We start from the raw sequence: 13,982 nt of genomic DNA on the forward strand, positions 1-13,982 counted from the left end.
TGGACCATGAGTGACTACTCCATGAAGCTGGCCCTGTCTGCAGGCAAAGACTGAATCACAAAAATCAGGCTTTCCTTTCAGGCTTGCCGATAGGAAGTATCACACCATCAGCAACGTTCTCTGTGAACACAGAGAGCTTCAATATGATGTGCTTTCTGTATGAGGTTAAACAGGAGATACTGAGTCTAAACTCTGGGCTTTTACTTCTGAAAATGATAGTTTGTTAATGTGATTTTCAGAATACTTTCCCATTTTCTGTTTCCAGTCTTGTGTTCCTTAGACTGCCCAGGAAGAAAGCATTGTGTGTGTGATGATTTTTTTTTCATGCCCCAGTAAGCTTTCAAAGTAGGCCAATCAGAAATGACATGTGGGCACAAAAAAATCTAGCCTGCTTTAATTCCATCAATTAATAAAGAGAGTGAAACTGACTATTTAGAATATTTAATACAAAGAACAAAAGAATGCCATTACGTGAAAAATATAAGAACTGGTTTCAACTGTGTGCTATTCCATCCTGCTTTATCTAACCACTTTATCTGCATGGATTTCTTCCAGAAGATAAATCTTTCAATCAGACCTCTTTTTTTTTTTTTTTTTTTTGTTTTTTTTTTTTTTTTTTGGTGAGTTGCAGCCCATGTCCTGTCAGGTTGAGTATCAAAAATTAGAGGTGAAGTTTTCCTCTCTTGATTCTGCTAAACTGTAAAAGGTCTTGCAAAGCCAGAATCTTAGATGTTTTATTCATTTTAGGCACTGAAAAATGGTGAATTGTTTTTCCTGCTAAACGCAAAATACTCATCTCCTCTTTTGTTCCCCTAAAGACAAATCATAGATCTTTGTTTTATCTAAAAAACATCAAATGAAGATTTAGATGTCATATTTCAGGGAATAGTTTTCTATTTCTTACCGTTTAAGGAACATTTTTCCAAAATCAATTTCTACTCCTATTCAGATTTCTTGGAAGGGAAGAAGAAAATTGAATATGAGAAAAAATATGACTGGTAATAAACAGTAAGAAAGGGATATTTATACTATATCTTTGGCAGTCCATCCTGTGAAATAATAATGAACCTGGGGGAATGGTGATAACGATCTCTTGCTTTTATGTGCCAGGGAACCACCATCTCAGATGGTAGAAACCACCACGGAAGAGCAAATGCTGCAGGGAGAACCAAAGCAACCTAATGAATAATTTAGATATAGTATGTTACAGGAGGAACTTTATCAAAATATGTGCAAAGGGAAGAGTTATCGCTATGTAATGTAAAATCAATACTTGTCACAGTTGAGTTTTTAGGGAGAGTATAAAGAGGCATCAGCAAACTCCTTATATTTTGGATTATTCTACATCTTATTACCATCTTTTGCTGTACTTTGAAACATTTTTAACATTAGATATTTGGTGTACTGCATTCCTATGCATTTTTGTTCCATGCCATTTGATAACATCAGAAAATAAAAGCCCTTCTCCCCATGTTTGAAGATATCCCACCACGTTTTGAGAGTCATTTTTTGCTAACTCTTCTTTTATCTCCTTCTCTTGCCTGGTTGATGTTTTTGGGTCTCTCACCTGGAATATTTTAATGGCCTTGATTGCATTGGCTCCAGTCTTTTCCCCTTCTAATTTGTCACTCAGAAAACTTCTAGGTCCTTTTCCTGAAATGCATATCTCATCATGTCACTCTCCTGACTTACAGGATAAAATCTTGGCTCCCATGTAGATTCAGAGGAAGCAAGCAGAGTCCAAGGGGCCAAGGAGAGAAAGGAAGCCTTGACCAACTCAATGTACATTGAATTCCCTGCCCCAGCACTGGCCCACCAAAGGTCAACCCAGTGCCCATCAATGCTCAAAGTTCAATTTGATTATCTTGTCTTAGATTGAGAGGCTTGTGGCTATAGACTCTAAACTCTAGAGATTGCTCAGTGTTTCTGCATCATACCTAGCTCTTCACCATTTCTGTTCTATTCCAATGGAACACACTTCTCAGGAAAAAAAGATTTTAAGATAAGCCAAGGACACAGGTGGAGTTTTTAAAATACCAGTTAAAACTGGGCAGTTCTCAGGCAAAAGCAATAAACCAGGCTGGTTGGATTAGCTCACAATCTAGGTTCAAAGCTAGGGGCTTCTAGATAGTTCAAAGGTTGACACGTGGTCCAGTCAAGTGTAGCAAGTTCAGGATTTCACTGGACTTTGGAGTCAAAGTCCACACTAATTGATTGTGTGTTTGACTGAAATGTTCCTGCTGCATATGCCACAGCAGATTCCTCTTTTTGCATTTGGGGATTCAGAATGCAGACAAATCTCATTTTATCAACATTCACTACAAAGACTATCCATGTCGCATTAGCTCAGGGTTGGGATTTGGATTGTGTTCCCTAATGACATCAAATGAATCCAGTGAGCAACAAAGAGTCCAACGCAAAATGAGAGATCACATTACACTCAACTACACATCACGGTTTTTTTTTTTTTTCTTTCAAATCACGTATTTACTATAGTACTCACATTAAGGCTGAGCAGGATATTGAATCTCTGAAAGATCTTAACAAATTGGATAAAAATCACCTTATTTGCAGTATAAAGCCAAATATTTTCTATTATTATAAGATTTTTTACTAAATTCCCATAATTAAGATGTTCATGGTGTGTTCTAAATGAACTGAGCTGTATCAGTCCTCAATGCATCACTGTCGCCTTGTAGCCTTTAAAGATCTGCATATTCCAGAGGGATTTCGTTTAAGAACTAGTCTTTTAACAATTGTGTCCTTCTTAATATTTTAACAACTTTACAGGCCTCTTGAGGCACAATGTTATACCAAAGCCTCTTTAAACATCACAAAAGTGAATATAAAAACCCAGAATTATTCCCAGAACCAGATTAATCCTTCATGGGAAGAACTTCAATCATGTGATCACAAAAAACATCTTTTTCTCAGTATCGTGTTAGGATTTCTGTTAAACCAATGACTTGTTTTGTTTACTTTCTTTCAATGAAAGACATTATTAAAATGAAAAAGGAAAACAGAAAAAAATAAACCTGTAGTCCTTGGTAGCAGTTGAATAGCTGACAAAAAGAAGACTTCATAACCACAGAGATACTCGTTTTGACATGAAAATACTCCACCAGAAAGTGAACTCTGATCCAATACATGAACAGATACTGTTTTCCCTGATGCTTCTTGGCGAGACTTCACAAGGAACTTGTTTGCATCATTTCAGTCACTTACAAATGAACAAAAGCTAATGCAATTGAGGCAGCAGAGCTCCCAGTCCTGACAAATGGATAAAATGTGCTTTTGCTAGATTTTTTAAAAACTTGAAAAATGCTTTTGACATCCTTCTATGTGTGCATGCACACACTACCACCAAGAAATCCAGCTCCAACTTGTTGTTCCGAGCTCCTTTAATCTCTTCCTCCCTCTTTCTGGCATTAGCATGTTTTCCATGACGGCAGTGTGAGTTCTTATAAATAAAGGTGCTGACATCTGTATGAGTTTCAGGGCCTTCTTCCTTGATGCCTCAATATTTTTGAAAAGCAAGATTGTTAAATCCTCTGACCACAGAAATCACACGATGGATTTAGGATTTAAAAGTCTGACCAAGAATAATTTTAGTCCATAATGAAAGAATGTGGTCTGATCACTACTCCCTTTCAAATGTGTTTATGAAGATTCTGCTAGACAGCACTTAGTGTCCTAAAGGTACACAATACAGACAATGGAAAATAAGATGTATAGTGACCCTATGGCTATGTTTTAAATAGCTAATTCTGTTGGATTTAAGAGTCAGTGAATAGCAAAGACCTGAAACCAACCCAAATGTCTGTCAGTGATAGACTGGATTAAGAAAATGTGGCACATATACACCACGGAATACTATGCAGCCATAAAAAGGATAAGTTCATGTCCTTTGTAGGGACATGGATGAAGCTGGAAACCATCATTCTGAGCAAACTATCACAAGGACAGAAAACCAAACACCACATGTTCTTACTCATAGGTGGGAATTGAACAATGAGAACACTTGGACACAGGGAGGGAACATCACACACCAGGGCCTGTCATGGGGTGGGGGGAGGGATAGCATTAGGAGATATACCCAATGTAAATGATGAGTTAAGGTGTACAGCATACCAACATGGCACACGTATACATATGTAACAAACCTGCACGTTGTGCACATGTACCCTAGAACTTAAAGTATAATTTAAAAAAAAAAAAGAGTCAGTGGATGCAGATAGCTCATGAATAAAATTCTAGCCAATACCAATGGAAGAATAAAATATAATTAATTTAAAAGTTACATAGGAAAGTTCAGGTGTGCTGGACTTTCAGTGTGCTGAACTTTCAGGTGTGCTGGATGTCCACCTTCACCAGGCTGAGATATCACCAGTCTCTCCTATGTCCTGTTTGCATTACAACTTTAAAACTTTTTGTCCCTGGATTCTTCCCTAGAGAAACCCAACAGTGACCAAACAGCTTGGGCAGACATACTAGTTCTGATTGTCTAGGCCATAGCCCAAATGCCTACAGCCTCCTGGCAGAATCCTCAGACTTTCCAAGCAAGCTACTTCCTCTATTCTGTCACCATATGGATAAACAATTGGTTCAGCAGCTAGGGGCCAGGACAGAGCTTGCTTGGATCTGCTCATTTGTTTGTTCTGGAAGATGTGTATGTGGAATAAGTTTAACTGTTACACAAGCTGAATGTGCTATGTCTACAGAAGAAAAACAGACTCCAAAAATTTCTAGAAAGTGTAATAAGAAGGAACTGATGATCACTGAGATCTCTGGCCACATAAAAGTCACGAGATTAACACCATTGAACAGAAAGGAGAGGTAAAATCCACCCAACAGCAGGTGCCCAGCCTGCAAGGAACCCACTCTGAGATACGAAGACTCAAGATTCATGAGTTCTTTTTTGGATGTGGTATGCATCATTTTGCATGTTCACTCTGATCCAGGCTCTACAGAACCTTCCCTAAATGGTTTTAGGTAATGCTTTATAAATTGAAAGAGCAGGGTGGCTTTTGGAGTAAAAAGAGGCTTAGAAAGAGCTACATTTGCTTTATGGCAAAGCCAAGTGTAAAGAACAGCATATGACCACAGTGGAAGTGACAAGGATATGGACAGAGCAGTGGCACTGACCTCAATGTCACTAGAATCTGTAGATTTCTTGTGCTTTATCAATGATGTAGAAACTATTCAACAAGGTCATTGAGTGGCAGCCTCTGAGTGTGGGCAAAAAGAGTGCTTGTGACAAATGTCTCTACTCTGATTGTAGGGGCCATTGGTCAATGGCATATAGGTCCTTGAGGACAACATGACTTTGGGGAAAGAATTAGCATAGAGATGTCACAAGTAAACACATCTGTGGGTGAGAGAAATTACACTGTCTCTAGTGTTTAAATGGCATAAATAGGTTTTTAAACTTCACTTCAGAGCCAAAATAGTGAGGTTAGACAAGAAAGAGTGATGAGAGAAAATACTTAGCACCCAAAGACCACAAATTGCATTTTAAAATGTGGTTTCCTTAGGAAAATTAATAAATGTAAAAATGTAGATTTCTCTAACTATAAAAACAACTTGAATTTATTCTTGGTTATATCGTTTAAATATCCAATACTATTTTCAAAGGCTCTTTTGAATGAAGATTTCCATTAAATTTATTTGTATCTCATTTGGTAAGTTCAACAGTTGAGGCATTGAACAATTGAACATACGGGTCCATATGTGCTTTTAAATCATTGTCTTAAACATCTCAAATTCAGTCCATAACTCACCATTTTTTCTCAAGACCATCTCCTCTTCCTAAGTCCTATGTTGCAGGGGCTGTCATCACGATTAACTGAATGATCCAAGCCAAAAAACTGGAGGTCATTCCTTATTCTTGTTTCTTTGTTCATTCATGTATTCCTTCCATCTTTCACTCAATAAATCCTTTAAAGTAACACCTAGGTGCAAGGCATACAGGTGCTAGGATAAACTACTTAGACTGCATTCTTAGAACTATGGCATCTTCCCCAACAAGACAATTACAAAGGCCTTTTGAATTAGCTTCGTTATACTTCAATAGCTCCTTACTTCATCCCATCTTCACTCCTACTCCCTTAGCTTAGAACAGAGTTTCTCAACATTGGCACTATTGGTATATTACATTGGATAATTCTTTTTTGTGTGGAGATGTCCCTATATACTGTAGAAGGCTTAGCAGAATTCCTGCACTCTACCCACTGGCTGTATCACCCACCCCTAGTTGTGACAATCAAAACTGCTTTCAAATATAGCCAAGTGTCCCCTACAAGGGGGAAAATAAACCCCACCTACAACTCATTGAGAATCACTTGTTTAGGCCATCATTGTGTCACAGCTGAGTAACTGAAATAAACTCTTTACTTTTATCCTTTCTTCCTATGATGTGTCATACACATCATGGGCATCTCCATTTCTTAAGCCATTTCTAAGCATGATCTCACCTCATCCTAACATCCTGCCGTGAGCTGTATAATTAGCCTGCTCTACAAAAAGGCAGTAGAAGCCCAGGGGAGTGATTCACCCACTGTCAGAGATTAAGTAGGAGGCAGGATTTAAAACCAAGATCTGACTAAATGTTTTAAAACTTCTTTTAACAAATAAGTAACAGTAATATTGAGTATTTATGCTAATATTAAGAGCCAAATATGTTTTTCTCAGTTTGAATTCATTTGATGGCTCCCAGTGGTCTGAATGGTGAACAAGGCTTTTCAGGGCTTGGGTGGTAGTCACTTCGCTACCACATTTCTTACCTCCACCCCCACTTCTCACCATATATTCTTGTTCCAGAGTCACTTGTGCTTTTCTTCAAACACCTGTGTTCTTTCTGGTTTCTGGGATTTTCCTCACGCTCTTTGTCTGCCTTGAACATCTTCTCTTCATTCTTCACTTATCGAACTCCTCTCCATTCTTTAGGACTTAGATCAGGCACCTTATTTCCAAGAAGTCTTCTCTGACGCCCTCATTCTGTGTTAGGGGCATTATCTCTGCCTCTCTGTCACCACCTACGCATATTGGTATTATATCCCCCATCACATTGCATGTGATATTCTGTGTCTCTCTGGTTGGTCCCACTTGGTAAGGCCTCCACCATTCAACTATTTGTGTTACCTTCAACAAGTCATGGAACCATTCTGTGCTTCAGCTTCTTCATCTATAAAATGGGGACAATAACAACAGCTACTTCTTTAGGTTATTGCAAGAATTATGTGAGTTATATTAAGTGTTCAGAAGAATATTAGGCAAGTGTGAATGCTATGTATGTGTTTATTATTTTTATTTGAATTCCAAAAATCTATTATACTCCTGGTACATGTTGGAAACTCAAAAATCATGGTTAAGCAAATGAATATTTTCACTATAATTTTTAGGATAATTCCTCAGTGCAAGTTCAGCAATACTCATACTCAATCGACTTTCTGTCCCCACATTGATGGAACAGAGCTGATTAGCTCAGCCAAGGGTCTGTTGGATTAGACCTGCAATGGTGAAGTAGATAGCCATTCCTTACCTCACTGCAGACAGCCTAGGCAGAGCCAAGAATCTTCCAAAGCTGTATTTAATATGCCAGATCCAAAGTAGTTAATCTTTAGAACTACTGCTACTAAGAAAAATCAAAAGAGGTTCTAGGTGGACTTTTACCCTACTCAAGTGCAGTGTTCCATTTTTTTCTTTTGGTCTTTCTACTTCTTTCATTCTTTCTCCTCATTTCCTAAAAGCCTTTTTTCCCACTTTTTAATTTTCATTTGTTTGCTCTTGCCTTCTTTGTGAATAGATCTTTCTGTGGCTCCCTTAAGCAGTTCAGAGGTGCCAAGTCAGAACAAATTTTAAAAATCTGATTATTATTATTAAACAATTTACTGTCCCAAACACAAAGAAAATTGTGAGAATGTTACCGTAGACAAGAACATCAAACTACTCACCAAATTACTTGGAGGAGAAATTGACTTGGGGGTACTAGCTGGGTTCACCTCATCAGAAAAATGTTTTCTATTCATCTGCCAATAAAAAATTTTCTACATTTTCCATTGAAGACTTATTGTATACATATTTTTACAGTCAGTAATATTTTTCCATCATTTATTAAACTCTCCATTGGAAATGGCATCAGACAAGTTTTCAGGAATTATGCCATTTAAATGCAAATCAAAGCCCCTAAATCTTACATAGATTTATTCTCTTCTATAATATTTTATTGAATTGCTTCATCTGTAAAATAAGATTGCATTGTCTTTTGTTAAAAGAACTTCTTATGAAAACAGAATTGTACACCAGGGAGATAGATTATAATTTCCTTGGGAATAATAATTCTGAGCTTTCGGACTTTGGTGTAATTGAAATCCTATTCTTAACCTGATATTAAAATAGTTAGAGGCATTAAAATATATTTAATTATTTATTAACCATTCTTTAAAGAATTCCCACATAACAAATGCTTGCAAGCTTGAAGTTAGATAAAAATGGACTTTATCCCCCATAGTTACAGATGATGTAATCTACTTTCAGTTAGTAAAACACCGAGCATATTGACCATGATGATTTCACAAATAATTATTCTCCTTTTGTCACATAAAAGAGTGTTGGACCAAATTCTTTACTGGTACTAACTATGTTAGGTCTTTTCTGAATTAAAAGAGGGCTCAAGTTTAGGTAGTAATTTAGGAATCATAAAATTTATATATTTTTTCTGCTGCTATAAACTCATGAGGTTGGGTTAAGAGGAAATTATATACAAAGAAAATATGTGTATATATACATAGATATACATGTGCTATGGCTTGTGTGTATATGTCCTTCCAAAATTCGTATGTTGGAACTTAAAACCAAATGTGATAATATTAAGAGGTGGGGGCTTTAAGTTAAATGATGAGGGTGAAGCCCTCATGAGTGGAATTAGCAACCTCATAAAAGAACTAGACCAAACTAGGTAGGCCCTTTCTGCCATTCAGTCCTCTAACATGTGAAGACACAGCATTTGCCTTTTTGCTGTGCGAGGTCGCTGCAGCACTGATTCATCTTGGAAGCACAAAACAGCCCTCGCCAGACGCTGAATCTGTTGGCACCTTGATCTTGGACTATCCGCACTCTAGAAGTATGAGAAATAAATTTCTGATCTTTATAAACTACCCAATCTCAGGTATTTTGTTATAGCAGCACAGACTAAGATAGCCCCCCGCCAGCACACACACACACAAACACACACACGCAAGCATTTTCTTGAATTAGAAAACAACTTTTGCTTTGGCGTTTATTCACAAAGTAGTCTTATATTGAGTGGTGGCTTTTGTTACTGTTGTGTCCCTTGGAAGCACTAGCAATGAGTTAATTTGCTAACTATATCTGTACATATAAAATGTAACTGCTCTTTGTGATTGAGGATTATGCCATCATCGCAGTTATTATTTTTATTAATGTTAATTTTAACCAGTGAAGAAATTAGAAGTAAAAGTGGGAATTGGACCTCAGTAATGAGAATATAAATGTTTTATTCTTTACCTAGCTTTATAAGCCCTAGATAAACATACATGATGATCTTTTCATTCTTTCAACAAATATTTACTCAGCACTACCATGTTCTAGGTGGTAGAGCAGGCCTTCAGAATAAAAATAAGGCAGACTCTTTCCTAGACTTCACATAACTTGCAGAACCTCAGGAAAGACAGACAATGGATTGTGCTATAGGCCATATGTTCTTGTGAGATATTAGAGAAAGTTTCTCGGAGAAGAGGCCATTTGAGCTGAAATCTGAAAAACAAATTGGACTTGACTGGTAAAGTTTCAGGAGAGACAGAGAAGGAGCCAGGCAGGGGAACAGGATGTATGAAGATCTAGAAACAAGAGGCAGCATGGAGCCTTGATGGAACAGCAAGGTTTGGTATGACAACAGTACACAGTGGTATATGGGCACTAGAGGTAAGGCAGGAGACACGGGTAGAAGATAGGTCATGGAGGGTCTTGCACATCGTATTATATTTTGATGTCAATAATACTGGGAAAGTTTAGAAATGTTTGGAACTAAAGAATGATATGAACTGTGGTTTTGGCATTTGTGGAAAATCATTTGAGGTACAGTGTGAAAAATGAATTTGTGAGATTAAGAATGAAGGGAAGAATCTAAATAATGAGGTATTTTTAATGGTCCAGGTGAGTGTCAGTGACAGAATGGATTAGGGTTGTGGTAATAATGATGGAGAGATGGACAGAATTGAAACGTAATTCTTCTATTCACTGTTTATTGACCTGATCATTGATTAAGCAGTGAGAGAGAAGTCATGGATGGCCCCAGGTTTCTGGTTTGGGTAACAGAGCCACCTTTCACTGACATAACAACACTGGAGGAGACACAATATTGGGAAGATGATGAGTTCAAATTCTGAAATGTTGAGTTCAAGGTTCTTAGACGCCTCTGAGCAAAGTTATTCAGTAAGAAGTTGGCTATGGGGCTCCAGTTGTCTGAAAATAGGTCAGACTTAGAATTATAGATTTGGGAGGTATTTCAAAAAGCTGCTGAACAAAACCCACATTTTCTGTTAGCATAGGCTCACGAGTAGACTACATTTCCCTGTACATTTTCCAATTGGATGGTAGATGCCATATGACTAAAATCTGTCAGTGGAATATGATGGGAAGAAGGAAAACACCCCACTTATGGGCCATATCTGTAAAAACCTTCCATGTTCATGGTTCCATGGTCTTTTTTCCATGCTTGCTTTCTGTCTTTAAATCAAATGTTGAAGATAGGTAGGACCTCTGTTTGCCAGAGTTACTGAATGATGAAAGAAGAGCCATTCCACTGGCTTTTTCATCTCCCCAATATTGCTATAGAAGCGATATCTAAACCATATTATGAATGTGCAATTATGTCTAGGGGGTGAGTTTGTTACCACAATGAGGTTACCGTAACTAGCTATCTGAACAAAGATGGAAAAAGAATAAAATCTGAAGCCTCAGAAGAGATTGTCTAGATAAATGGTTGTTCTAGTATCCATTGTTGCTTTAACCAATTACCACAAACTCAGTGACTTAAAATAACAGATGTGTTCTATTACAGTACTGGGGGTTAGGAGTTTGAAGTGGGTCTCAACAGTGTCAAGTGTCAGCAAAGCTGCATTCCTTCCAGAAGCTTGGGGAGAAGATCTCAGTCTTTGACTTTTGCAGCTTCTAGAGGCGCCTTCATCACTGTGACCTCTGCTTCCATCATCACATCTCCTTTGCTGACTATCTGGCCTTTATCTTTCTCTTATAAGGACTCGCGTGATTACATTGGACTCTCCTGGATAATCCAGGATAATCTTACCACCTCAAGGTCCTTAACAAAATCACATGTGCACAGTTCCTTTTTCCATGTAAGGCAACATATTCACAGGTTCTGGCAGTTAGAATGAGCACATCTTTAGGAAAGGAGCTCTTCCTCTGCCTCCTACATGAGTGTGGAATGACATAGGAAAAGCATCTGAAACACTCGTGGAGTCACATCAACTTAAAAGGTATTGACAGAGGAAGAGAAAACAGCAAGGTAACCATGAATGAGCATAGAAAGACCTGGAGGAAACTGGGCAGTGTGGTGACACAAAAAATATAGAAAGAAAGTATTTTTAAGGGAGCAATCAGTTGGGTTTCTATTAGTGAAAGATTAGGTAAGACAAAGACTTACAAATGCTCACAGAAATCGTTTGTGGTCTTTTAAATATCTGCTGAAGTATAGGAATTAGAATGAAAGGCTAAGTTGACTCATGGATAGGAGCGTGGACAGTTGAGATAGTAAGACAATTCTTTTCAGAAGATGTGTTCCAAACAGGTACAGAAAACTAGAAGGAGAAATAGTGGAGGGGGAGGGAGTTGCCCACCCCCATTGGAAATACATATGTATATTTAAATATGCCAGTAAAGAAAGATGTTAAAAATAAAGAGTGAGAGGGAATAATCAGATTTCAGCCTGTAAGAAGAAGGAAAAGGAAGAAAATATTTTTCATTTTGACAGGGAAGAGAAGGAAACTATTGAATTGTATAAAAGTAAATTGAGAAAATTACTGTATTTGTTTTCTCTATTAAATAGAAGATCACGGGCTAATAGCTGGGGGGGCCGCTGGGGTAGGTGATGGACTTTTGAGAGGCATAGGTATTGTTGAAATACTACATGGAATCATTGTGTGTTGACCAGGAAAAATATAGTAGTGCATTAGAGAGCCACAAGTGCCCCATCAAAATGAAAGACACAAATACGTAGTGGACCAATTCTGACCACTGTATGATTTTTCTCTTGAAATGTCAGTGAGCTGCATGCAAAAACAGGGAATGTAGCAGTCGAATGTTTTAAGGTTTGTAGGGTTTTCTCCAATGAGGAATGGTGGAATGACCACAGAATAAGAGGTTTTAACAAACTGGTAAACACAAGGATGAAGTAATGAAACAAATAAGGAGCTAAGTAAGGACAGGAGGGACCTAATGGGGAGAGGGACAAGGGACTCTATAAAATAAAGCACTAAAGTAAAAGAAATGGTGTTGGGAACAAGAAAGTGAGAGAGATGGTGAGGAATGCATGGTTAACAATGCCTCTGACTACTTTATTTGAGAGGTGGTGCAATCTGGATGTGACAAGGTCTGGGGTGTGACCATGGAGTGGGTGCCTGGGGTGGAGGAAAGTTCTGGAAGCTGAAGCAGGCAAGGAACCTTGAGGTGAAGTTGTCAGTGGGAGTCACCCAGGATGATGTCAGGCCAGAGGGTGGACAGAATGACTGCCAGCCAGGTGCCTAGGTCTTCTAAGAGTTTACTATCATATCATCAGCAAATAGGCAAGAAGTAAAAAGTCAAAAGCTTCCCACAAAGGCAAAACATATTAAGGCAATTATCTGAATGATTTGATTACAATCCTTGTTATGGTTTTCTAGGAAAAAAAGAAACTTAGCCTGTATTTGCGTAAATGAATGTACCTGAGAATTTACAATGTTGCAAACCATTTTTTGCATTTGAATAGTTAGCCACTAGTAGTTTACCTCTGGTCCCATCTGGCCATTAGCCTGAGGATGGATTAACACTAGACTTACTGCCAATGAACATGCAGAAAGAAATCCTCTCAACGTTCTTCTCTGTTGGGTTGGCCAAATCACAAAGAAAGAGCTTGCAGTAGAGTCTGGAATGGAAAATGTGCAATGACACTAAAAGTATTTCTGCATTGTACCCTCTGAGTCTGAACACTGCTTGTTCACATCAGTTCCGTGGCCCCATGACTCAGCCCTGTCATAAAAGAGTATTTTTTTAAAATAGCTATAATACTTTGTACTGTTTAATGTACTCTGTAAGGCAAGATAAACTAGCAACTTCCTTGCCCTCCAGGAGCTAACAATTGTGTGCCTGTATTTAGGTGTCTAAAATCAAAGATTAAACCATTTAAACTTCTATATACGAGCTAAGTATAAGTAAATTAATAAATGCTTTTAAGTAGTGACAAACAGGGGAATTCTTAAGAAAAGGCTCATCAGAAATATTGCCATCTATCTTATTCCAATACAGGGAATTACAGCATCTATTTTCTGAGCACATATATCCAGAGCTGAGGAAAACACCAAAAGAAGGCACACACATTGTGTGTTCACTGAGGACACTTACAGTCTTGTTTGGAACATATATATAATATATATGGAACATTCATAAAATATAAGATTTATCAATTATTGAAAGCTTCTGATATAAACAAGTGATATTTTTATTATAGGAAGGATACCTCTGTTTGCTCAAAGATGGGTGAGATGGCTCTTGTTCTTGTGTAGCTCACAGTATATGGAAGAAGGCAGACATGTGTGCAGGTAAGCTACACTATGTCATATGCAGAGACTTGTGGACCAGAGAGAAGCCATTTACAGGGGAAGTTAAGAACATTCTCAAAGAGTAGGTGACCTTGGAACCAAGTGTGGAAGGCATTGCAGATGTTTGCTAAGGTGGGAAAGGGAAGGTGA

The sequence above is a fragment of the Mandrillus leucophaeus genome, unplaced genomic scaffold (assembly GCF_000951045.1).
Source record: "Mandrillus leucophaeus isolate KB7577 unplaced genomic scaffold, Mleu.le_1.0 Scaffold536, whole genome shotgun sequence".
Taxonomy (NCBI): domain Eukaryota; kingdom Metazoa; phylum Chordata; class Mammalia; order Primates; family Cercopithecidae; genus Mandrillus; species Mandrillus leucophaeus.